This window comes from Pongo abelii, chromosome 13 (assembly GCF_028885655.2).
Source record: "Pongo abelii isolate AG06213 chromosome 13, NHGRI_mPonAbe1-v2.0_pri, whole genome shotgun sequence".
Taxonomy (NCBI): Eukaryota; Metazoa; Chordata; class Mammalia; order Primates; family Hominidae; genus Pongo; species Pongo abelii.
Genome location: NC_071998.2, coordinates 28,575,642 through 28,600,769, shown reverse-complemented (window position 1 = coordinate 28,600,769; position 25,128 = coordinate 28,575,642). Strand labels below are relative to the sequence as shown.

Here is a 25,128-nt window from a genome sequence, read left to right as displayed (position 1 = left end):
TCTTTAGAAATGCAGTTATAGTCTTTTATCTGCTTTTTGCCAGATGATCCCTACAGGGCAAGTTCATCTAACTATGGGTTTAGAAGCTCCAGAGTAGATCTCTCACCTACCAGAAGGCTGCTTCGAGAGATAACAGTAGATTTATAACCCAAAGTATGCCTGTTATGAGACTTTCTCTTACTTGGAGAGTTTTCAGTCACCTTTACAACATATTTCTGCCCATGAAGATGCCAACTTGACTGCCAGATAGGTACGGTACCAAACTGAGTACATGGACCCCCCACCTGCTCACTTCTGCCCCTGTGTAGGCCCCCGTTTCTGCTCCAAAAGTGAGGCTGCACCCCTGAGGCAGGAAGCCTGTACTTCTCCTAATCTATCTTTGGAATAAAAAATCACTTTATTTATACCAGACCTCACTCTTTTTATTTGGACTCTGTAAGTGGTAAGCAACTGAACCTGAGTTTTAGTAGCTGAATAATTTGAATACTTTAGATATAGGTAATAAAGGGATAAATGACCATTGTGATGAGAATGGGTCTGCTCAGAACTTGTGACAAAGGAATATGCCATAATAGGACTCTGTGATGCTTGTGCAATAAGGCATAGCTTTGCGTGATTCAGAGAACAGGATTGGCTAGGAGGAAATTGACCTAAGCTCTCCTTCCCAGAATGCTTCTGTTGGCCTAAGAAGAGAGACAAAGACTTTCAAGAACAAGTTATATTTTAGATATTACCCAATGGGATCTTGGTATATGGAGAGATTGATTAGGCTACATGTTAGGTATTCTTTGGAAATATAAACAGAGGCCCTTGGTTCACCCTGTGTCCTATTCTGTTCATTCTTCCTTTAAGGTTTAGGATTTTCAGAGTCTTTCTTTCTTTCTTTCTTTCTTTTTCTTTCTTCTTTCTTTTTTTCTTTCTTTCTTTGTTTCTTTCTTTCCTTCTTTCTTTTTTTCTTTCTCTCTGTTTCTTTCTTCCTTTCTCTTTCTTTTTCTTTCTTTCTTTCTCTCTTTCTTTCTTCTTTCTCTTGTCTGCTCTTTTTTTTTGCTTTAAGAGTTTTAACATTTACTCCGTATACATTTAATATGAAATCATAAATATTGGTCAAAACTCAAATAGGTCATATTGCTGAGGAGGTAAAAGTAGGGGCTGACAGGTGGGGTGTAGAATGTGACTACTGAGACAGCTCCCCAGTTGCCTGGGCTATAGTACTTTACAGAACCTATTCTTCAGAACTAGTACATTCTGCACAATGGGATATTTGACCTGTCTATTATTCTTCTAGATGCTAGATAGCCTTGAGTGAGGTTGAAGAGAGCTGAGAAAGGTGAATTGAAATAGATGCCTAAAATTAAATTCTAAAATATGATGAAGGGAAACAAATGTTTGAGTCTTTATGAATTTAAGAAAAATCAAAACTTTAAGAAATGTTTGATACCAACTTGAAACACAATATTTTTAAATAAGTTATAAACCTAGGAAGTGATACTTTTTTATTTATTTATTTATTTTTAATTTATTATTATTATACTTTAGGTTTTAGGGTACATGTGCGCAATGTGCAGGTTAGTTACATATGTATACATGTGCCATGCTGGTGCACTGCACCCACTAACTCGTCATCTAGCATTAGGTATATCTCCCAATGCTATCCCTCCGCCCTCCCCCCACCCCACAACAGTCCCCAGAGTGTGATGATCCCCTTCCTGTGTCCATGTGTTCTCATTGTTCAATTCCCACCTATGACTGAGAATATGCGGTGTTTGGTTTTTTGTTCTTGCGATGGTTTACTGAGAATGATGATTTCCAATTTCACCCATGTCCCTACAAAGGACATGAACTCATCATTTTTTATGGCTGCATAGTATTCCATGGTGCATATGTGCCACATTTTCTTAATCCAGTCTATCATTGTTGGACATTTGGGTTGGTTCCAAGTCTTTGCTATTGTGAATAATGCCGCAATAAACATACACGTGTGCATGTGTCTTTATAGAAGCATGATTTATACTCCTTTGGGTATATACCCAGTAATGGGATGGCTGAGTCAAATGGAATTTCTAGTTCTAGATCTCTGAGGAATCACCACACTGACTTCCACAAGGGTTGAACTAGTTTACAGTCCCACCAACAGTGTAAAAGTGTTCCTATTTCTCCACATCCTCTCCAGCACCTGTTGTTTCCTGACTTTTTAATGATTGCCATTCTAACTGGTATGAGATGGTATCTCATTGTGGTTTTGATTTGCATTTCTCTGATGGCCAGTGATGGTGAGCACTTTTTCATGTGTTTTTTGGCTGCATAAATGTCTTCTTTTGAGAAGTGTCTGTTCATGTCCTTCACCTACTTTTTGATGGGGTTGTTTTTTTCTTGTAAATTTGTTTGAGTTCATTGTAGATTCTGGATATTAGCCCTTTGTCAGATGAGTAGGTTGTGAAAATTTTCTCCCATTTTGTAGGTTGTCTGTTCACTCTGATGGTAGTTTCTTTTGCTGTGCAGAAGCTCTTTAGTTTAATTAGATCCCATTTGTCAATTTTGGCTTTTGTGGCCATTGCTTTTGGTGTTTTAGACATGAAGTCCTTGCCCATGCCTATGTCATGAATGGTATTGCCTAGGTTTTCTTCTAGGGTTTTTATGGTTTTAGGTCTAACGTTTAAGTCTTTAATCCATCTTGAATTGATTTTTGTATAAGGTGTAAGGAAGGGATCCAATTTCAGCTTTCTACATATGGCTAGTCAGTTTTCCCAGCACCATTTATTAAATAGGGAATCCTTTCCCCATTGCTTGTGTTTCTCAGGTTTTTCAAAGATCAGATAGTTGTAGATATGCGGCATTATTTCTGAGGGCTCTGTTCTGTTCCATTGATCTATATCTCTGTGTTGGCACCAGTACCATGCTGTTTTGGTTACTGTAGCCTTGTAGTATAATTTGAAGTCAGGTAGTGTGATGCCTCCAGCTTTGTTCTGTTGGCTTAGGATTGACTTGGCAATGCGGGCTCTTTTTTGATTCCATATGAACTTTGAAGTAGTTTTTTCCAATTCTGTGAAGAAAGTCATTGGTAGCTTGATGGGGATGGCATTGAATCTGTAAATTACCTTGGGAAGGATGGCCATTTTCATGATATTGATTCTTCCTGCCCATGAGCATGGAATGTTCTTCCATTTGTTTGTATCCTCTTTTATTTCCTTGAGCAGTGGTTTGTAGTTCTCCTTGAAGAGTTCCTTCACATCCCTTGTAAGTTGGATTCCTAGGTATTTTATTCTCTTTGAAGCAATTGTGAATGGGGGTTCACTCATGATTTGGCTGTCTGTTTCTCTGTTGTTGGTGTATAAGAATGCTTGTGATTTTTGTACATTGATTTTGTATCCTGATACTTTGCTGAAGTTGCTTATCAGCTTAAGGAGATTTTGGCCTGAGACGATGGGGTTTTCTAGATATACAATCATGTCGTCTGCAAACAGGGACCATTTGACTTCCTCTTTTCCTAATTGAATACCCTTTATTTCCTTCTCCTGCCTAATTGCCCTGACCAGAACTTCCAACACTATGTTGAATAGGAGTGGTGAGAGAGGGCATCCCTGTCTTGTGCCTGTTTTCAAAGGGAATGCTTCCAGTTTTTGCCCATTCAGTATGATATTGGCTGTGGGATTGTCATAGATAGCTCTTATTATTTTGAGATAAGTCCTATCAATACCTAATTTATTGAGGGTTTTTAGCATGAAGCGTTGTTGAATTTTGTCAAAGGCCTTTTCTGCATCTATTGAGATAATCATGTGGTTTTTGTCTTTGGTTCTGTTTATATGCTGGATTACATTTATTGATTTGCGTATATCGAACCAGCCTTGCATCCCAGGGATGAAGCCCACTTGATCATGGTGGATAAGCTTTTTGATGTGCTGCTGGATTCGGTTTTGCAGTATTTCATTGAGGATTTTTGCATCAATGTTCATCAAGGATATTGGTCTAAAATTCTCTTTTTTGGTTGTGTCTCTGCCTGGCTTTGGTATCAGGATGATGCTGGCCTCATAAAATGAGTTAGGAAGTGATACTTTTGAGAAATCTTAGCTCATATGCTGAAGTCAATAATAAAGTTGAGGACAGTTTAAAGTTGAGGAAACGTGTAAAAGTACTCAGTGGATATAATAAATCCAATTGATAAAAAGTGTTCATGGCGTAGTCTGAGACAAGGGTTAACTTATCTGGATGACACTGTGGTAGAAAGAATTTTAGAATGATTGAATAAGTGCCTGTGGATGGATATAAAGCTATTGAAAAATAAATTAGATAGTAAGTGTGGAAGATGCAGCGTGGATAGTTTTGAGGGACTCCATTTCCCAGATTCTGAACTTTCATTAACAATGTTTTTAAAACTGTCTTAGAACTGGCCTTCACTCACATTATAGGTTTTTGCACTTGGTACACAAAGGCACAATACCCCACCTATCCCAAATCTTATAATGTTACGTTGACTGAGATGTAAAATCCTTTTTGTGACAAAAGGATAATGTGCAAGCGGTAGCAATAATTTGGGGGAAGCTTCCATTAATGACTTTTCAAGCTACTCTAAACAATAGAACTTACAGATTTTGCCCAGTTATATATTTTTCTTGGATGAAGCTTACTCCTTATTTGAATGTATTGCCTTATTTTCCTTAAAAAAAACTTTACTGAGGTACGATTGGCATACAAAAGGCTGTATATTTACTCTATACAATTTATTGTCTTAGGAGACAGATATATATCTATGAAACCATCATCACAATTGATGCCGTAAATGTATTCATCACATTCAAAGCTTCCTCTATCTCCTTTTGCTTTTTTTTCCCATTTGTGGTAAGAGCACCTAACATAAGATCTACCCGCTTAGCAAATGTTTAAGTAAATAATACAGTATGTATTGCCAATCACTTGTTCCATGATGTGCAGTAGGTCTCCAGAACTTATTTAACTTGCATAAATGAAACTTTGTGCCCTTTGACCAACACCTCATATTTTCTCTTCCCTGCAGCCTGTGGTTTTGACTATATATATATACGTATATATACATATATATGTGTATATATATGTATATATATATATGTGTGTATATATATGTATATGTGTGTATATATACGTATATATGTGTATATATACGCATATATGTGTGTATATATACGCATATATATGTGTATATATACGCATATATATACATATATACACATATATACATATATACACATATATACATATATACACATATATACATATATACATATATACACATATATATACACACATATATATGAGATATCAAGCAGTATATTTCTTTCTGTGTCTGACATTTCACTTAGTGTAATATCATACAGGTTTATCAACAAAGATGCTAAACAAGAAAGCATGTAAAAGTGTACATCTCACTGCTATAGGTAAACAAAAACAAACATGTGATATTGTAATGCATTAATGGTAGCACTTAAAATCACTTTTAACACTAGTAAATAAATTTAAAAGACAAAAGTAGCAAGTATAACTATAACCATAAAAATTTGTTAATGGAAACAAAATATAGAAATAACTAAAATCTAACATCAATTACATAAATTGTGGTGAGGGGGAGTAAAGTGTAGAGTTCCTGTATACAATTGATGTTAAGTTGTTATCAGCTTGAAACAGACTGTTAGAACTATAAAATGTTTAATGCAAGCCACATTGTAACCACAAAATTTGTATAGTAGATACAAAAATGATAAAGAAAAAAATGACAGCACACCAATACAAAACATCATCAAATCACAAAGAAAGAAAACTAGAGAAGAGAGGAATGAGAGAAACACGAAACAGAAAAAAAACATTTACCAAAGTGACAAAAGTAAGTTCCTACCTATCAATAATTACTTTGAATGAAAATAGACTAAATTTCCCAATCAAAAATCACAGGGAGGTTGAGTGAAGTAAAAAACAATACCCAATTATATGCTGTTTACAAGAAACTCACTTTAGATTTAAGGACACAAAGGCTGGAAGTGAAGGGATAGAAAAAGATATTCCATGCAAATGGTAACCAAAAAAGAGCAGACGGGGCTATACTTATATCAGACAAGTGGAACTAAAGTAAAAAAAGTACTGAATTCCTAACATCAGAAGCTGTAGAATCCACTTACTTTGGTTCTTTTAAACTAGTAACTCATAATGGGGGATGATTTTGCTCCTCAGGGGACATTTGGAAACATTCTTGGAGACATTTTTTGTTGTCATAAGTGTGTATATATGTGTATGTGAGGAGGGGGAGGGAGTGCTCCTGGTGTCTAGTAGGTAGAGGCCAGGGATGCTGCTAAACATATCACAAGGCACAGTCCTCCCTTCCCTAAAATGTCAATAGTACAGAAGTTGAGAAACACTGTTTTAAATGTAAGTCGAATACTTTTTGAAATATTGCATTTTTCAAAATGCAATAGATAAAATCATCATACATAAATTAATTTGTTATTCTAGTAAAAGTAAGTACTTTATTGCATGTTATAAAATATTTCATGTATTCTATCTTTTATTTCAAAATAAACTCATTTAAACGAGATATAAAGCAGGTATCAGCTTAATGATATGAGGAGAATGAAGGTTGTCACTCTCTTTTCCTGGAATAATAATTTTCCTTTAGAGAGTATAATGGATCACTCCCTCATCTCTATCAGCAATTTGTTCAAATGTTTTTTCATTTTTAATAAGGTCCTCCCCAACCACAGTATTGAAAACTATAATCTATCCTTCCACCCACTCACTCCTATCTCCCTTCCCTGCTTTATTTTTCCATATTATTTATGACCATCTAATGGAAGGCCTATTTTACTATTTTATTGTTTTACTTATTTTCTTCCTTCTACTAACATTAGCTCCATTAGAGTAGAGATAGTCACCTGTTTTTCTCAAAGTTGCACTCCCCAAAACTAAAAAATATTTGGCACAAAGCAGGTACTCAACAAATATTTGTAAAATGAATGAAAAATTACATTTCAAATGGAAGAAAGCTTTTAAAATAATTCTAAACAGCCATTGGATTGTAGAAGACAGTGAATAGGAAATGGACATGGGAGGAATATAAAGATATGGACTTTCTCTTTCAGGTTATTGATGGAGTATGGCTGAGCTTGATAGCCAGTAGATGCCACTCAGAATTTTAGACTATCCAGTGACACTGGACCTGCGAAGGACTGAATAGTGAATAACAAATGATCTAGTGCTTATGAACAGGCCTAACAGAAAGGACACACTCTGAAATGAAGAGAAACATTGGTGATAATATAGGGTTAAGGGATAGCTCCGGAGAGAATTACCGAACGTTTTACTTTAGCAGGTAAGTCACATGGTTTGAATTGACACTTAAAATATATCCAAATTTCAGCATTTGTCATCAACTGTTTTGTATAGTGAACAGGAAATATACAGCCCCTGTGCTGACAAGGTTGTGAATAACAGACCAGACCATGTAGTAACAGGTTTATTGATAACAAGGCTATTATATGGAAAGAGGTAGCTCTATAACAAGTATTCTAGAATTCATTGACAAGGGGAAAAGCTGTAGGACAAGCCAGGTGACAAAGGCATTGCATTAGTAATGGAGTAAAAACTTAAAATTTGGAAATACTTGACAGCGTGTAATGGCCCACTCAGAATAATTTGTGCAATCTATTTTCCAGTAAAGGAGACCCATTTGCATACAGCTTCCTGCCTTGAAATTTCACACAACCAAGCTGGTTAGGTAAGACACACTTTTTTTGTTGTGGAGTCATGGATGTGACTGAAGAGGCTGCCAAGGTCACTCTTCTGGGAGACTCTCATTGTTTGATTGATTGTTTGATGGATTTATTCATTCAATCAACAGACATTAATTAGAAACCTATTCTGTACCTCTCAACAGTGTGTGAATGCTTAAGAACCATGAGTTTAAATTTAGACAAAGTTGGATCCAAATCACAGCTCTTACACTTAACAACTGAGTTCTTTGAAAATGAGTTAACTTCTGCATCTTGGTTTCAACATCAATAAAGGGAAGTGAATCATAGCTACCACGTATCTTGTTGGAAGGTTTTTCTTCTTTTTTTGGCATTGAATAATTTATTAGCAGATCTTTTTATTTTTCTTAAAAAAGAGTCTATATTAGCTAACTAGTGCATTTTTTTCTTTTTTTAATTAAATTTTATTTTAAGTTCCAGGATACATAGGCAGGTTTCTCACATAGGTAAATATATGCCATGGTGGTTTGCTGCACCTATCAATCCATCACCTAGGTATTAATCCCCATCTGAAGTTTTAAGGGGGACATTGTGTATACATTTTGCACACGCTGCGCTCAGTGTATGCATCAATATTGTTTTGTTCTGCTTCACTGAGAGAATACAGATACTATGGAGAGTCCTGGGGACCAATCCACAAATGACCCATAGGTAGGGCTCAAAAACATTTTTAAGTACTTAAGTGCTCTCACTGAAAGTTAAAACAAAATCTTTAAGTTCAACGTGAAATATTAAGAACTGTGGATGGTGAACACATGTTTGATAAAAGAAGATATGTTGTGTGTTTTTGAAGTCTGTGCCAAAAGAGAAATCTTCACAAGATAAGCTGTGTGGCTATATTAGATAAAGCGAGCTGAGACTCTTCCTTGTTGAGGAAGTGATCATTCACGAGCAAAGCCACATGTTAGCTAGTCACCACTGTAAGCCTCTGAGCAATAAAACAGTTCCTCTCATGCCAGCTGGCTATTTCCATTTTGGGGCTGTATATTCTCTATGGCTGTCTACCTGTCTCTAGCTCTAGCTCTTTCTCTCTCTCTATCTTTTTAATTACTACAGTTTCAACCTCTATTATTACTGGGCTTTTTTTTTTTTACAAGAAAAAAAGTGTACTTTTGAAACATTAAACGAGCCCAGGATAATTTTTTTTTTTTAAATGAACAACTTATGGATGGAATTAGAGGCACTGGGGATTAGAATGACCACTTCTTACTAGAAAAACTCCAAACAAACAAACAAACAAACCCTAATAACATGGAGCGTTGATATTTTGCCGTAGAATGTCCCTGGGGAAATCAGCTGGAAAAAATGGGGAGAAAGCTTTAATTGGCACTCAGATTTTTAACATAGCTACACTTAGTTCCCTTAGGGAAGTATTGCATGAGAGGCTGCCTATCAAGTCTTGGTTTGAATATGGTTAGCTTTCCAGTCTTCAGTTGTGGAAACTCACTGACAATCCAGCTGGGAAGGAATAGCTTACCTACTGCTAGGGGCTATGTTGGTTGCACAGTTTTTAAACGGCTTTGAAGTAAACACCAAAGAACAAGGAAAGAAGTCATAGTAATAAAATAAAAGCTACTCTTCACACTGGAAATATGTACTAAGCCATGTGGCATCTAGGGTTGAGAATAGATAAATCCTAAACCAAGGTAATAAACCTTATGCTTATACATATTCTTGGTGTGTCACAAGAGTAGATTTTGGATAACAGGAGTTCGTGTTTAAAAATTTAAAAATATCAAAAAACAATATTGACTTTATAGCTATAAATGTACTCTCATTCTACCTTTGCTTATCTTTCTTAATTATGTCTTGTTTGCTTATTCTTTGAAAGGTGATATTTTTGTGTTTGAAGTGTTTTTTATTCTAATAGGCTAAATGTATTTCCTGAAATTTCTCAATTGAAAAGAATATGGTCAAGAATTGATAGGCAGATTTTTCTAATATCCATGTTTGCGCATATGAATATGGGGAAAGGAGGTACTATTATTAATAGAAAACCACTATTCTTAGTACCAACAAATTTATAATTTACCTTTTTGCTCCTATTATTTCTTCTCTTTCTTTTCTGAATCTCATGTTCTTTTTCTCTTACTTTGCTGCTTATGTGTTTTGCATAAATTGTGGGATGGTTCAAGAAGGCTAGTGCCCAAAATAATAAAGGCAAGTATGTGGCAGCTAGGGAGTTTACAGAGTGTCATTCCAAATTTGTTCAAGTGCTTAATAATAGAATAATAGTTAGTATTCAATATTGGAAAGACATGAAACACTGGTAGATACATGATCCACATAACTTCAAACCCAAACCTTGAAAAGTATGTGTTTAACAATCAAGTTCACACATGAGAAGGACTACTGATACATTGGAGGAGTAGGGTAAGTAGAAGCATCACTGCCAATGTATGCCCATAATGCTAAATATAAAGAGATACAGGACATGGCATAGAACAAGAACAAGGGAGAAAAGAATGAGTTAAAATCACCCTTTTCACTTAGAAGTAGTCAACATCCCTGCAGAAACTATTTTAAAATTTTTCTCTGCTAATAAAAAAAAAATCTTGCCAAGGAGTTGTCTTAGATTGTCCAATGAAATGCTCAGAGCAGGAAAACTGCAAGCCAGAGGGAGAAGTCTGCGGTTTGCAAAGGCTCACCTATTGTCTGTGGCATTTAGTGTTCAGTACACTGGCCAAGTTTCATAGAATGAGGATTATCATGATTTCATGTAATATCGTAAATATTATGATACTTCTGTCCTTATCTCCATCTCTTTCACTGTCTGCTCCTTCCTATGCAACTATGTATATATTTGAATAAATTTTCATTCCACTGGTAGCATATACAAGCTGAATCTTAGCATGCATGTCAGGAAAACCATCCATGGAGTAAAGGTGAGGGCAGAAAGATGGTATCTACAGAATGGCTAGAAAGATGTCTCTATGGTCTTAGTACTTGGATTCCAGTCTTCAGTGGACATGGGGCCACATTAATAACCTTATTGGACAAATACTCTCACACCATGACTTTCCATACCATCAGATAGTCTTACTCAAGCCAATATATTTGTCCTCTGCATAGAATACTTTGTGCATGAAAAGGCTATTCTCTGAGGAACAGCACTGAAGAAAGAATATCCTAAAAAAAGAAATATCAAGATTTGATTAAGAGAGTAGGCATTAAATTCTAGGATTTCTAAGTACGGGTAAATGTAAGTTGAAGGCCTTATTAACTCAAAGAAACCTAGGGAATTAGAGATGTCCTGGAGATTCATTAAAGTATATTAAATAATGTTTTCATTAAATTACGATAAAATAGAATATTTTGTTAATTTAGAGCTTGAAAAATGGTCATTTAATCTGTTTATTAGAATTCAATATTAGTTATCTGCTAAGTATTTCTGAGTATCAGAAATCTTTAGTGGTAAAATCAGTGGAGAGACTGAAATTGACAGAATGACTATGGGAGACTGAAAAATGCTTAAAATAAATTTTGGAAGGAAATAGAGGACTTCTGCTTTAGATTAGGTTGTTAAAGGATTCAAAATATTCTAATCCATTATGTAAGAACAAAAATGGTGACAAAATATTTTTGTATGAGACTAATGAAGAGCAATGCATTCAAGGAAGCTTTAATGAACTAAATTCCACAGAAAAACAAAACTCCTTATGGAACAGCAGAGAATTGCAGTGGTGTCTCTGGAAATGTGCAGAGGAAGTAATGGACATGTCATAAAAGGGGAAACTTTAGAAGGACCGGCTATATTCACTGAATACTGAATGGCATTATGATAGGATAGAGTATAATCTTGAATATCCCCCAAAGCAAAAGCATATCATTAGACCTAACAATTCACATGACACTGTCACTTTTGCCTTTCACTCTGAAAGCAACAGTGGAGAAGGGATTGCAGAATAGAGAGAAATAATGTTGTCTTGGGCTTTCTCATTGTACTTGGATTCTGAGGCTCTGAATTAAACCTAAATGTGATCCAAAATTATATGAAACTTCAGCCCCAATTTCTCCCAAATGAAATAATGACAATATAAAACAGAAGCACAGCCACAGGAGGTAGTAGGTCAGGCTAATGAGAGGTGAACTCAGCCTAGTTAAAATTGTTCCTGTTGTCATCTCACCTTGATGGGAGGGAGAAACCCTTATACACAAATATAGGGAAACGAATTGTCTTGTAACAAAACAAATAAAATATTATCATATTTCTGTCTTTCCGATTTTACAACATGTATAGAATAATCTAAGAACAAAAAGATGTATGAAGATTTATGAAAACTATGACCCAAATTAAGAGAAAACACCATTATTAGAAGGCTACTCAGAGGTGAACCATTCTGGAGTTAGCACACAGAACCCTTAAAATAGTTATTTGTAGTTTTGTTAAAAATGGCAGTAAAACATATAAGTAAAAATGAGTAAAATCAATACAGAAATGAAAATTCTAAAAAAGAATTAAAAATTCTATAATTGAATAAGACAATATCTGATACCAAAAATGTACTGGATGGGCTTAAAAGCAAACTGGAGAAAGACTAAGTAAGGATTGCTAAACTTGAAAGTAGGCCAATAGAAGTTACCAAAACTGCAATATATAGAGAAAAATAATTTTTAAAAATTGATCATAATCTGTGGGATAGTAAGCAGCCTAATATACATAACATTGGAGTCTCATAATGAGAGGTATGAGAGAGAATAAGCAGACTTTCTTTAAATATAAGTATCATTTTCTTCTCCAAATTTGAGGGAAAATATTAGCTCACCTATCCAAGAACTCAGAGCTTACCAATTAGGTTAAATATCCATAATAACCAAACAGTTGAAAACCAAGAGTAAAAAGAAAAGACTACAAACAGACAAACAAAAAGCATCCAGAGAAAAAGACAGATTAAATACAAGCGAACACCAGTACGAATTTTAGGTAGCTCCTCATTAAAACAAAGAAAGACAGGAAATAATAAAAAAAATTTTAAATTGCTGAAAGAAAAAAATTTATTTTAAATTCTTAATCCAGTGAAAATATACTTTACAAGTAAAAGTAAATAGAAAAATATTTATATTTTTTAAAAAGGTAAGACAATTTGTATCAAGCTTACCTGGGCTATATAGAATGCTAAAAGAAATTCTTCAAGCTAAAGCAAAAAAGTAACAAATAGAAAATGGTATCTCATTGCACGGTTACAGAGTGAAAAAATGTAAAATTTGTGCAAATATAAAGAAGTACCATTCACTCTTAAGAATTTCTGTGCCTTTTTGCTAAGGATTGTCTTGGTTATACAGGCTCTTTTTTGGTTCCATGTGAAATTTAAAGTAGTTTTTTCTAATTCTGTGAAGAAAGTCAGTGGTAGCTTGAGGGGGATAGGATTGAATGTATAAATTACTTTGGGCAGTGTGGCCATTTTCACGATATTGATTCTTCCTATCCATGAGCATGGAATGTTTTTCCATTTGTTTGTGTCCTGTCTTATTTCCTTGAGCAGTGGTTTATAGTTCTCCTTGAAGAGGTCCTTCACATCCCCTGTAAGTTGTATTCCTAGGTATTTTATTCTTTTTGTAGTAATTGTGAATGGGAGTTCACTCATGATTTAGCTGTCTCTTTATCTATTATTGGTGTATAGGAATGCTTGTGATTTTTGCACATTGATTTTGTGTCCTGAGACTTTGCTAAGGTTGCTTATCAGCTTAAGGAGATTTTGGGCTAAGACGATGGAGTTTTCTAGATATACAATCATGTCATCTGCAAACAAAGACAATTTGACTTCCTCTCGTTCCATTTGGATATCCTTTATTTCTTTCTCTAGCCTGATTGGTCTGGCCAGAACTTCCAGTACTATGTTGAATAGGAGTGGTGAGAGAGGGCAACTACTTGTCTTATGCCAGTTTTCAAAGGGAATGCTTCCAGCTTTTGCCCATTCAGTATGATATTGGGTGTGGGTTTGTCATGAATAGATCTTATTATTTTGAGAACAAAGCTGGAGGCATCATGCTACCTGACTTCAAACTATACTACAAGGTTAGAGTAACCAAAACAGCATAGTACTGGTACCAAAACAGATATATAGACTAATGGAACAGAACAGAGGACTCAGAAATAATGCCACACATCTACAACTATCTGATTTTTGACAAACCTGACAAAAACAAACAATGGGGAAAGGATTCCCTATTTAATAAATGGTGCTGGGAAAACTGGCTAGCCATATGCAGAAAACTGAAACTGGACCCCTTCCTTACACCTTACACAAAACTTAACTCAAGATGGATTCAGACTTAAACATAAGACCTAAAACCATAAAAGCACTAGAAGAAAACCTAGGCAACATCATTCAGGCATAGGTATGGGCAAAGACTTCATGACCAAAACACCAAAAGCAATGGCAACAAAAGCCAAAATTAACCAACGGGATCTAATTAAACTAAAGAGCTTCTGCACAGGAAAAGAAACTATCATCAGAGTGAACAGGCAACCTAAAGAATGGGAAAAAAAAATTTGTAATCTATCCATCTGACAAAGGGCTAATATCCAGAATCTACAAGGAACTTAAACAAATTGAAAAGAAAAAAACAAACAACCCCAAAAAAACTGGGTGAAGGATATGAACAGATACTTCTCAAAAGAAGACATTTAGGCAGCCAACAGACATGAAAAAAAGCTCATCATCAATGGTAATTAGAGAAATCCAAATCAAAACTACAATGAATACCATCTCACATCAGTTAGAATGTTGATCATTAAAAAGTCAGGAAACAACAGACGCTGGAAAGGATGTGGAGAAATAGGAATTCCTTTACAATGTTAGTGGGAGTGCAAATTAGCTTACTTATTGTGGAAGACAGTGTGGTGATTCCTGACGGATCTCAAACCAGAAATGCCATTTGACCCAGCAAACCCGTTACTGGTTATATACCCAAAGGATTATAAATCATTCTACTATAAAGACATGTGCACACATATGTTTATTGCAGCACTATTTACAATAGCAAAGACTTGGAACCAATCCAAATGCCCATCAATGATAGACTGGATAAAGAAAATGTGGCACATATACACCATGGAATACTATGCAGCCATAAAAAAGAATGAGTTCATGTCCTTTTCAGGGACGTGGATGAAGCTGGAAACCATCATTCTCAGCAAACTAACACAGGAACAGAAAACCAAACACCACATGTTCTCGCTCATAAGTGGGAGTTGAACAAGGAGAACGCATGGACACAGGGAGGGGAACATTACACACTGGGGCCTGTTGGGGGTGGGGGCTAGGAGAGGGATAGCATTGGGAGAAATACCTAATGTAGATGACAGGTTGATGGGTGCAGCAAACCACTATGGCACATGTATACCTTTGTAACAAACCTGCACGTCCTGCACATGTATGCCAAAACTTAAAGTATGATAATAATAATGAAAGAATGTCCGTGCCTGTAATCCCAGCTGCTCAGGAGGCTGAGGTATGAAGAATCGCTTAAACCTGGGAGGTAGAGGTTGCAGTGAGCTGAAATTGCCACTGCACTCCAGCCTGGGAGACAGGGTGAAACTCCGTCTCAGGAAAAAAAAAAAAGAATTTATTTTAAAGAAAATTAACTATTTAAATCACTAAATATGTAGAAGTAAAGAATATGACAATAACATAAAGGATATTATGTGGTTCAACTAAAATACACTGTTGTAAGGTTTTATTACATTGATGTAAAGTAGTGTAATATTACTTCAGGGCATACTCATAAATTGAAAAGAAATGTTTTAATTATGATGGTGATCACTGCAAATTTATAAACTGGTGCAGCTCAAAAGTCAATAAGAAATATACATGAATCATTTTTACAAATTACTCAGTGCAAAAGAAGGAAGACAAAGAGGGAAAAAAAAACAAAGCAAGGAGGGGATAGATAGAAATCAATTAGTAAGATGGCCAATATTAGTTCAACAATATTAAAAATTACATTAAATATAAATGATCTAATCAATTATGTTCAAAGATAGAAATTGTCAGATATAATCTTTTTATCTGATACAAAGCAAGATTCTACTATATGGCATTGGAAAAAAGGTTTTTTTTTCTAAATATAAAAGGATAAATTGGTTAAAAGTAGAAAGATTTTTAAAAACATGAAAATGATACTCATTATAATATGATTATGTTAATATTAGATACAGCAGTCCTCAAGTAAGTGTTACCAGAGGAAAAGATATCTCATGATAGTAAAAGGGGTGCTTGATTAAGAAAACAGTAGATTCTAGATGTATAGACCTTTTATTACAGCCATTCAAGGTAAATAAAGCAAAATTTAACAGATATAAAAAGAAATAAACTCAAATACAATTGTATTTAGAGATTTTAATATTTATTCCCAATAATTGAAAAGATAGATAAAATATACTAGTATGAATATGAGATATTTAAATAACATTGTGACAATAATAATCTATTATGTATTTTGAAACTCCATACTAAACAAAGGCAGAATATACATGCTTTTCAAATGCAAATAAGATGCTTTTTAAGATAGATAATATGCTAGGTCATGGAATACATCTCAATAAATGTCAAATGACTGAAATCATAGAGTATGTGTTCTGACCACAGTGAAACTTCTAAAATTGTACATATTTAGGGTGTATAATGTGCTGTTTTGAGACACATATACACAATTAAATGATTATTATAGTTAAAACAAATAACATATTCGTCATCTCATAATCACCTTTTTTTGTGTGGTAAGAGCACTTAAAACCTACTCTTCAGTATACAGTACAATATTATTAACTATATTCCTTATGCTGTACATTAGATGAACAGACTTATTCATTCTACATAACTGCAACTTTGTAGCCTTTGACCTACATCTCCTCATCTTCCCCCTGACTTCCACCCCGTGAACTCGTCACCGTGTTCTAGTCTCTGCTTCTATGTATTTGATTTTCTTTTAGATTTCATATATAGATGAGATCATGCAGTGTTTTTCTTTTGTCTAGCATATTTCACTTGGCAGAATGTCCTACAGTTTCACCCATGTTGTCACAAATGTCAGGATCTCCTTGTTTAAGTCTGAATAATATTTCTGTGTGTGTGAGTGTGTGTATGTGTGTGTGTGTACATCTGTGCATCTCACAAATTCTTTATCTATTCATTCATTGACAAACACCTAAGTTGCTGCCATATCTTGGCAGTTGTGAATAATGCTGCAATGAACATGGTAGTACAGTTATCTCTAAGAAGTACTGATTACTTTTCCTATGGGTGTATACCCAGAAGAGGAATTGCTGGGGTCATATTGTAGCTCTATTTTTAATTTTTTAAGGAAGCTGTTTCCATAATGGTTACACCAATTTACATTCACACCAACAGAGTAAAGGTTCCCCTTTTCTCTGCACACTTGCCAATACTTGTTGCCTCATGTCTTTCTGATAATAGCCATTCTAACAGGTGTGAGGTGATATCCCATTGTGGTTGTGATTTGCATTTCCCTAATGATTAGTAATCTTGAGCATTTTTATATGCCTGTTTACTGTTTCTATTTTCTATTTGGAGAAATGTCTATTTAGGTTCTTTGCTAATTTTTAATCTTTTTTTGTGTCTTTTGCTATTTGGCTGTTTTTCTTTTATATTTTGAATATTAACCCTTTATTAGCTATATGGTTCATGAATACTTTCTCCCAATCCATAGAGTGCCTTTTCATTTTGCAGATTATTTCCTTTCCTGTGAAGTAACTTTTTAGTTTGATATAGTTCCACTTATCTTTTTTTGTTGTTGTTGCCTCAGCTTTTTATGTGAAATAAAAAAAAAAAAAAAAATTCACTGCCAAGACCAGTGTCAAGAAAATTTTCCCCTATGTTTTCTCCCAGGAGTTTTATGGTTTCAGGTTTCACATTTGGGTCTTTAATTCATTTTGAGTTGATTTATTGTATGTGATATATGATAAGTGTCCAATTCACTATTTTGCATGTGAATATCCAGTTTTACCAATACCATATACTGAATTTCACTGTAATTTTTAGCAAAACTAAAATAGTTATTCTAAAGGTTCTGTATACTAGTTCCAGAACTGATCATCTCTGAGTGGACTTCTATTAATTTATTTCCCTTAATTTTGGGTCATACTTTTCCCCACTGTCTTCCTATGGCTCTTGTCAAAAATTATTTGACCATATATTCTTGGGTTTATTTCTGAGCTCTCTATCGGTCTATGTGTGTGTTTTATACCAGCACCATGCTGTTTTGATTATTATAGTTCTGTTTATTATTATTTAAAACCTTTATGGGTACATAGTAGGTGCATATATTTGTGGGGTACAAGAGATGTTTCAATAAAGGCATGCAGTGTGAAATAAACAGATCATGGAGAAAGCAGTATCCATTCCCTCAGGCATTTATCCCTTAAAAACAAACAATCCAATTATACTTGTTTAGTTATTTTAAAATGTACAATAAAGTTATTATTAAATATAAACACTCCATTGTGTGATGAAATAGTATGTCATATTCATTCTTTCTAATCTTTTTTGTATGCATTAACCATTCCCACCTCCCGACCAGCCCCCTATTATCCTTCCCAGCCTCTGGTAAACATCCTTCTACTCTCTATGTCCATGAGCTCAATCGCTTTGGTTTTTAGATCCCACAAATAAATGAGAACATGCAGTGTTTGTCTTTTTGTGCCTGGCTTATTTCACTCAACATAATGAACTTCAGTTCCATCCATGTTGTTGCAAACAACAGGATCTCATTCTTTTTAATGGATGAATAGTACTCCCTGTGTATATGTAGCACATTAAAATATATATATATTTGTCTGTTAATGAACACTTGTTTTGCTTCCAAATCTTAGCTATTGTGAACAGTGCTGCAAAAAACATAAGAGTGAAGATATCTCTTCAATATACTGATTTCCTTTCTTTTGGGTATATACCCAGCCGTGGTATTGTTGGATCATTAGGTAGCTCTATTTTTAGTTTTTTGAGGCACCTCCAAACTGTTCTCCATAGTAGTTGTACTCTAAACTGTTCTGCACAATCTTTGCACTAATTTATATTCCCATCAACAGTGTACAAGTGTTCCCTTTTCTCCACATCCTTGCCAGCATTTTTTATTGCCTGTCTTTTGGATATAAGCCATTTTAACTTGAGTGAGATAATATCTCATTGTAGTTTTGATTTGCATTTCTGAGGTTGAACACATTTTCATATGCCTGTTTGCCATTTGTATGTCTTCTTTTGAGAAATGTCTATTCAAATATTTTGTCCAGTTTTTGATCAAATTATTAGATTTTTTCCCATGGAATTGTTTCAGCTCCTTAAATATTCTGGTTATTAATCCCTTGTCAGATGGTGTATTAGTCCATTCTCACACTGCTATAAAGAACTGCCCAAGACTGGGTAGTTGACAAAAGAAAGAGGTTTAATTGACTCACAGTTCTGCATTGCTGGGGAGGCCTCAGGAAACTTACAATCATGACAGAAGGTGAAAGGGAAGCAAGGTACCTTCTTCACAAGGTGGCAGGAGGGAGAAGTGCTAGTAGGGGAAATTCCAGACGCTTATAAAACCATCACACCTCATGAGAACTCACTCACAATCATGAGAACAACATAGGGGAAACTGCCCCCATGATCCAATCACTTGCCACTGGGTCCCTCCCACTACATGTAGGGATTATGGGAACCACAATTCAAGATGAGATTTGGGTGGGGGCACAGCAAAATCATATCAGATGAGTAGTTTACAAATATTTTATCCCATTCTGTGGGTTGTCTCTTCACTTCGTTGATTGTTTCCAAATTACTATAGTTTTGTAAATATAATTTGATATCAGAAATGTGATGCATCAAACTTTGTTTTTCTTTCTAAGCATTGGTTTGGCTATTTGAGGCCTTTTTGGTTGAATACAAATTTAAGAATTCTTGCTTCTATTTCTGTAAAAAATATCATTGAAATTTTGATAGGGATTTTATTGAATTGCATATAACTTTGGGTAGCACAGGAAGATTGTTCACCTCATTAGTTAAATTTATTGCTAAGTACTTTATTTTTTTCTATACTACCATAAATGAGATTGTTTTTCTGAATTCTTATTTTGGATACATTGCTATTTGTGTAAATAATTGCAACTGATTTTTGTTTGCTGCTTTTGTATGATGTCATGAATTAATTTAAAAAATAGTAACATTAACATATCCTAAAAATTCCCCAAATGTTTGGAAAATAGACAAAATATTTCTAAATAGCCACTATGCCAAAGAAATCACAAGGAAATTTGAAAAGTATTTCTAATTGAATGATAAATAAAACAACATATGAAATTTGTGGGTTACTGCTAAGAGATTTCTTAGAGAGAAACGCATTACATGCGTATATTCGAAAAGAAGACAGGTTTACATTCATTGATCTAAGATCAAAGAATAGAGAAAATAAAGAACAAATTAGGGAATGTGGAAAGAGGTTTTAGCGTGGGCAAATAGTTGATGGAGGGGACTCCAAATGAGTATTCCCAAGCTGGATAAGGACAGCTGGCTTGATTTCTTGATTTGACACTCATCCAATACAATCCCCCCTGCTTTCAATCTGCCTTTGTCTCTCAACCCCCCTCCCTCACTTCAAGCACATTCGTTGTTTGGTGAGCCATATAGGGTATGGTAGCTATAAGATCTCCAAACCCAAGTTAAACTGAGTGTGCTTTAACATCAGAGTACCGAGAAAATCTGGTTTATTTAAAAATCTTAGCTGCAATAAGTCTGCTATAAATCTCAGGAATATTAGATCTGGAGAACTGGCATGAAATACCAGAAAAGAGGAAGTGTTCTTTTAAAATGATGTAAAAGGCCAGGCACATGGCTGACTCCTATAATCCCAACACTGAGAGTATGAAACAGGAGGATCACTTGAGGCTGGGAGTTTGGAACCAGCCTGGGCAATGTAGGAAGACCTTATCTCTACAAAAAATACAAAAACTAGCTGGATGTGGTGTCACATGTCTGTGGCCCTAGCTACTTCAAAGGCTGGGGTAGGAAGATCACCTGAACCCAGGAGTTGGAGGCTACAGTAAGCTATAATCCTACCACTGCACTCCAGCCTGGTGACAGAGTGATACCCTGTCTCCCTCTGCCCCTCACAAAAAGATTTTAAGTCCTCATGAAATATGGAAATATTGGATAGGATAGAAATGGACTATATCCTAGCAGTAACACTCTATGGAATCTACTTTTTAAAGCAAGAGACCCTAAGGAAAGGCTATAAGGTAGCTTTTGAGATTGACTCTCAACCAGCGGTCTCCAACCTTTTTGGCAACCAGGGACCAGTTTCGTGGAAGACAATTTTTCCATGGATGGTGGTAGTGGAGGGTGAGGGGATGGTTTGGGGATGAAACTATTCCACTTCAAATCATCAGGCATTCATTAGATTCTCATAAGGAGCTTGCAACCTAGATCCCTTGCATACTCAGTTCACAATAGGGTTCCCAGCCCTATGAGAAAATCTGATGCCTCTGCTGATTTAACAGCAGATAGAGCTCAGGTGGTAATGCTTCCTTGCTCACTGCTCACCTCCTGCTATGCGGTCCAGTTTCTAAAGGCAGGAGCCAGTACTAGTCCATGGCAGGGGTTTGGGGACCCCTGCTCTAAACAATAATGCTAATTTAACGACTACTTTCTGTTAGTCTCTCTTTGTATTGTCATCTAATCATATTCATTTTCAAAACAGTGTGTTTCAATATTCTGGATTCCTACTCAGATTTTCCATTGTCTAGTAGTCACCAGTGATTACTCAGAAAACAATGATCCATGGATTGGAAATGAGGGAAAAAAGCTGGTGACTGGGAAAGTAAACAGAGTGACATTTCCTAGAGACTGGTATTCAAGAGCTTTTCTGTGTTGTCCATGTAGCTGCTCCATGCTTTCTTGAAATAATTAACTTCAATCCCCTGCTTTTCTAATAAGACTCTTGGGCCTATTTTTTTTTTATGCTTAAGCCCTGCATTGTAAACAGGATTTTTAATGTTAAGAGGAATTTCATCAAGAAACCTTATTCCAGAGAAAAACCCCAAATAAATCTATTCAAGTTTTGTTGGAAAGAAAAATAAATTTCTGAGCATTCAAATGTGTGCAAAAATTAATAACAATTTTGGACTCTCTGCAAATAAGGGACATTGTGGAAAGAGGGTAAACACTTATAGGTACGGGAACCAGGAAACCCACCCACAGTCCATTATGCACACATGCAGATCCATTTGTTAACTAGACAGAGGAGGAAAGCTTAGCTACCTGCTAGAGCTGTATGTAGCTGACTTGGCAGATGTTGTTTACTTGCAATACAAGCCAGAGAAAGGGGAACACAAAAGGAGAGCCCATTCATTCCATAGTGTCACATTATGTTGAATGATGAATGTAAACCTTTCTAGTGTGCCATAAAATATCAACAAACTTACAGTAATGGACTTTCATAATAGACATCTTCTAAGAGAAAATAAGCCTAACAAAAAATAACACAATGTTGTAGGAGGATTTGAGATGTTGTGGATGTCTTAGTAGGGAGTGGGAGTTGTAAATAGGAGTATATTTTCTTATAATAAACAGAAGGTGCCTATCTCTAGTATAGTTGAGCTGTGCTTCCCACTCCTATATGTTTTTCATTTTTGTTTTGTTTTGTTTTCCTGCAAGAGACAGGGGAAGCATACATTTCAGAAATGATATCCCATTTTTGGTGTTCTTATTTCTCCTTTATAGCAAGAGATAGTGTCAATATTGATGTCTTTCTTGTATTATTTCTGTTTTTTCTTCTACCCTTTCCTGGATTTGTGATGACTTTGTTCAGTTAGTGCTAGTTATATGGTAAATATTTTACTCCACAGGCTGTATAATCATGGAAAAAAATGTGTGTGGTGTTGTTATTAAGTGAATTTTAATCAGGAATGTCAGGATTTGAAGCAGAGTGAGAATAGGATGAAAAGATATGAGGAGGACCCAGATGCCAGTTCCTCTATGGTCTAGATGACCAGGCACTGCTCAGTACTGAAAAAGGAAACTTCATTTTGCCCTTCTCTGACCTACTCTCTTTCTGCACTGGGCAGATGGCTTTGTCCATTGTCTACACTAGTCTTTAGTGCTATTTTTTTTTGTGGCTATTAGAGGTTTTAAGATCTGAAGATAGGACATTAATTTAGAGGACATGATTTCAAGTGAATTCCCCAAGGTCTGGGGATAATAAATGTACATACGCATTTTATTAAGCTTCAGAATTTCTTAGCTAATATGAACAAAAGTGTCTTAATTATGTGAGATAGACTAGAGATTGAGGAAATATGTTTAAGTAAACTTTTTCAAGTTTCTTAAGAAAGGGAAAAGTAAACTTAAATAATTGCTTTTTAGGAGATAAGTCTGTGTATCAAAAAATATAGAGGTAATTAGAAAACCCTGAGAAAACGTTTCAAACTCTAAAACGTTATTTGTGACATTTTTTTGTCCTCTGTGGCTTAGTTTTGCCGTTTATAAAATGGAATAAATATTGTTTCCTTCATAAAGTTACATTGTGGATTGGACAAAACAATGCTTGTAAACTACTTGGAGTGCCTGGCAGTGGGCACGGACTCAGTAAATGTAACTATAGTCATTTTTTATTATGCTTCCTAAAGAAATATAGACCCTGGGAAGATTACAGAGATAAAATATTAAGAAAATAAAACTGTACCATATTTAGTATACATGCATCCTAAAATAATATGTTAGAGAAGATACAATAAATATTATGTTGAAGTTGAACTAATTAGGCAAGTGGAAATTCTTGTCAGTATATTTGAAACCTGTGGAAAAATATATAGGAAGTGGTTTATTCTTGAAATACTAAGCTGACACTCCTTCTCCCCTTCTGCAATACACACACAGAGATGTAGTTATTGACAGGAAGAATGATGAAACTCAAGAAGAAAAGTCACAGGTGAACAGTCACGATGAGACTCCTTCTGGGCCGGACGCACTGTGATGCATCACCCACTGATCACTGAAGCATCAAAGGAGGATGTTTTTCTTCTTGCATCAAGGACTAATCCTTTACCTCTCTGGCCCTGCAGCTTCTCTTTGTCAGTGTCACTGTCTGTTGGTGTTTCTATGTGACCTTTATCATTCCCTAACTCTCCCTCCCTTTCCTACTGTCTTTATTTTTATCTGATAATTTCCCTTTGGTTATGTTTAAGATAAATTTTTGGGTCCATTACAATTTTGTATTTTTTCAACGATAGAAATTAAGCTATGCAAGGCAACAAGTTAAGGAAAATTCAATGAAGACTCCAGAATGCCTATGGCAAGAAATAAACGTGTTGTTGACTGAAGAATATTCCGGCTCCACTAAACACTATTCCAGAGTGTTTCTAAAAGGGAAAAGGCTGACATGGAATGAGCTGTGTCTCAGGAGCAAATAGGTGAGGCAGCCAATATGGTCTTGCAAGACATCTCCTAGAATGAATAGAGATGAAAGCCTGTGCCAAAACTTCTCTCTGTGACTAGAATTCAGTCACAAATTAGATTCCATATTACAATGTACCATGAGCAAGACTCAAGATTGCATTAGAAAGGAAGACAACTGGCTGGTGTGTTTGCTTACGCCTGAAATCCTAGCATTTTGGGAGGTCGAGGTGGGCGGCTCACCTGAGATCGGGATTTTGAGACCAGCCTGACGAACATGGAGAAACCTTGTCTCTACTAAAAATACAAACTTAGCTGGGCATGGTGGCCAGTGCCTGTAACCCCAGCTACTCGGGAGGCTGAGGCAGGAGAATCGCTTGAACCTGGGAGGCGGAGGTTGCAGTGAGCCAAGATCGTGCCATAGCACTCCAGCCTGGGCAACAAGGCAAAACTCCATCACAATCAAACAAACAAACAAACAAACGAAAGGAAGAAAACTATCAGTCTAGGACTAAATCTGGTAACTAAAATTTATTCTAAAATGTCTATAGAGATATAATTTTTCAACTAAGGAACAAAAGTTTCTATCCTAAAATGTTCATAAAACTAGTGGAATGAAGTATTGCATCCATAACTACAAAATCTCTTTCTCTTTCATTTTGTGTTGTGAATATTGCTCTCTTTCTGCTTGTGGAAATTTCACTTCACTGGTTTCCTATCGAAGTTAAATTAAGTGGGGTACTCACTTGTAGGTTCGATTGGAAGAAAATTTCATATATTGGGAAGGATGACAGGAGCTCAATGAATGATAAGGGGCACAAATTATGGTCTTTAGTAGAAAGCCTGTCTCTTCATTTCCTCTTCAAGACTTCCAACATCCCTACATTGTCATTTTATATACAGGTTAGGAGTTCAGGTCTGATAGAATAAAAGTGAATTTTTAGATTCTTGAATTATAGTATTTCTAAATG

At 35.4% G+C, this 25,128-nt stretch overlaps 1 long non-coding RNA gene across 1 annotated transcript in view; it reads left to right on the top strand.

The window, feature by feature from the left end:
* Positions 1-612: 612 nt before the first annotated feature.
* Positions 613-25,128, top strand: part of LOC129047724 (uncharacterized) — a 45,652-nt gene continuing 21,136 nt past the window's right edge. Inside the window, exons 1-3 of the long non-coding RNA XR_008509481.2 lie at positions 613-781; positions 5,715-5,848; positions 7,098-7,327. This is a non-coding gene — a long non-coding RNA (uncharacterized LOC129047724). The remainder of the gene's footprint in view (positions 782-5,714; positions 5,849-7,097; positions 7,328-25,128) is intronic.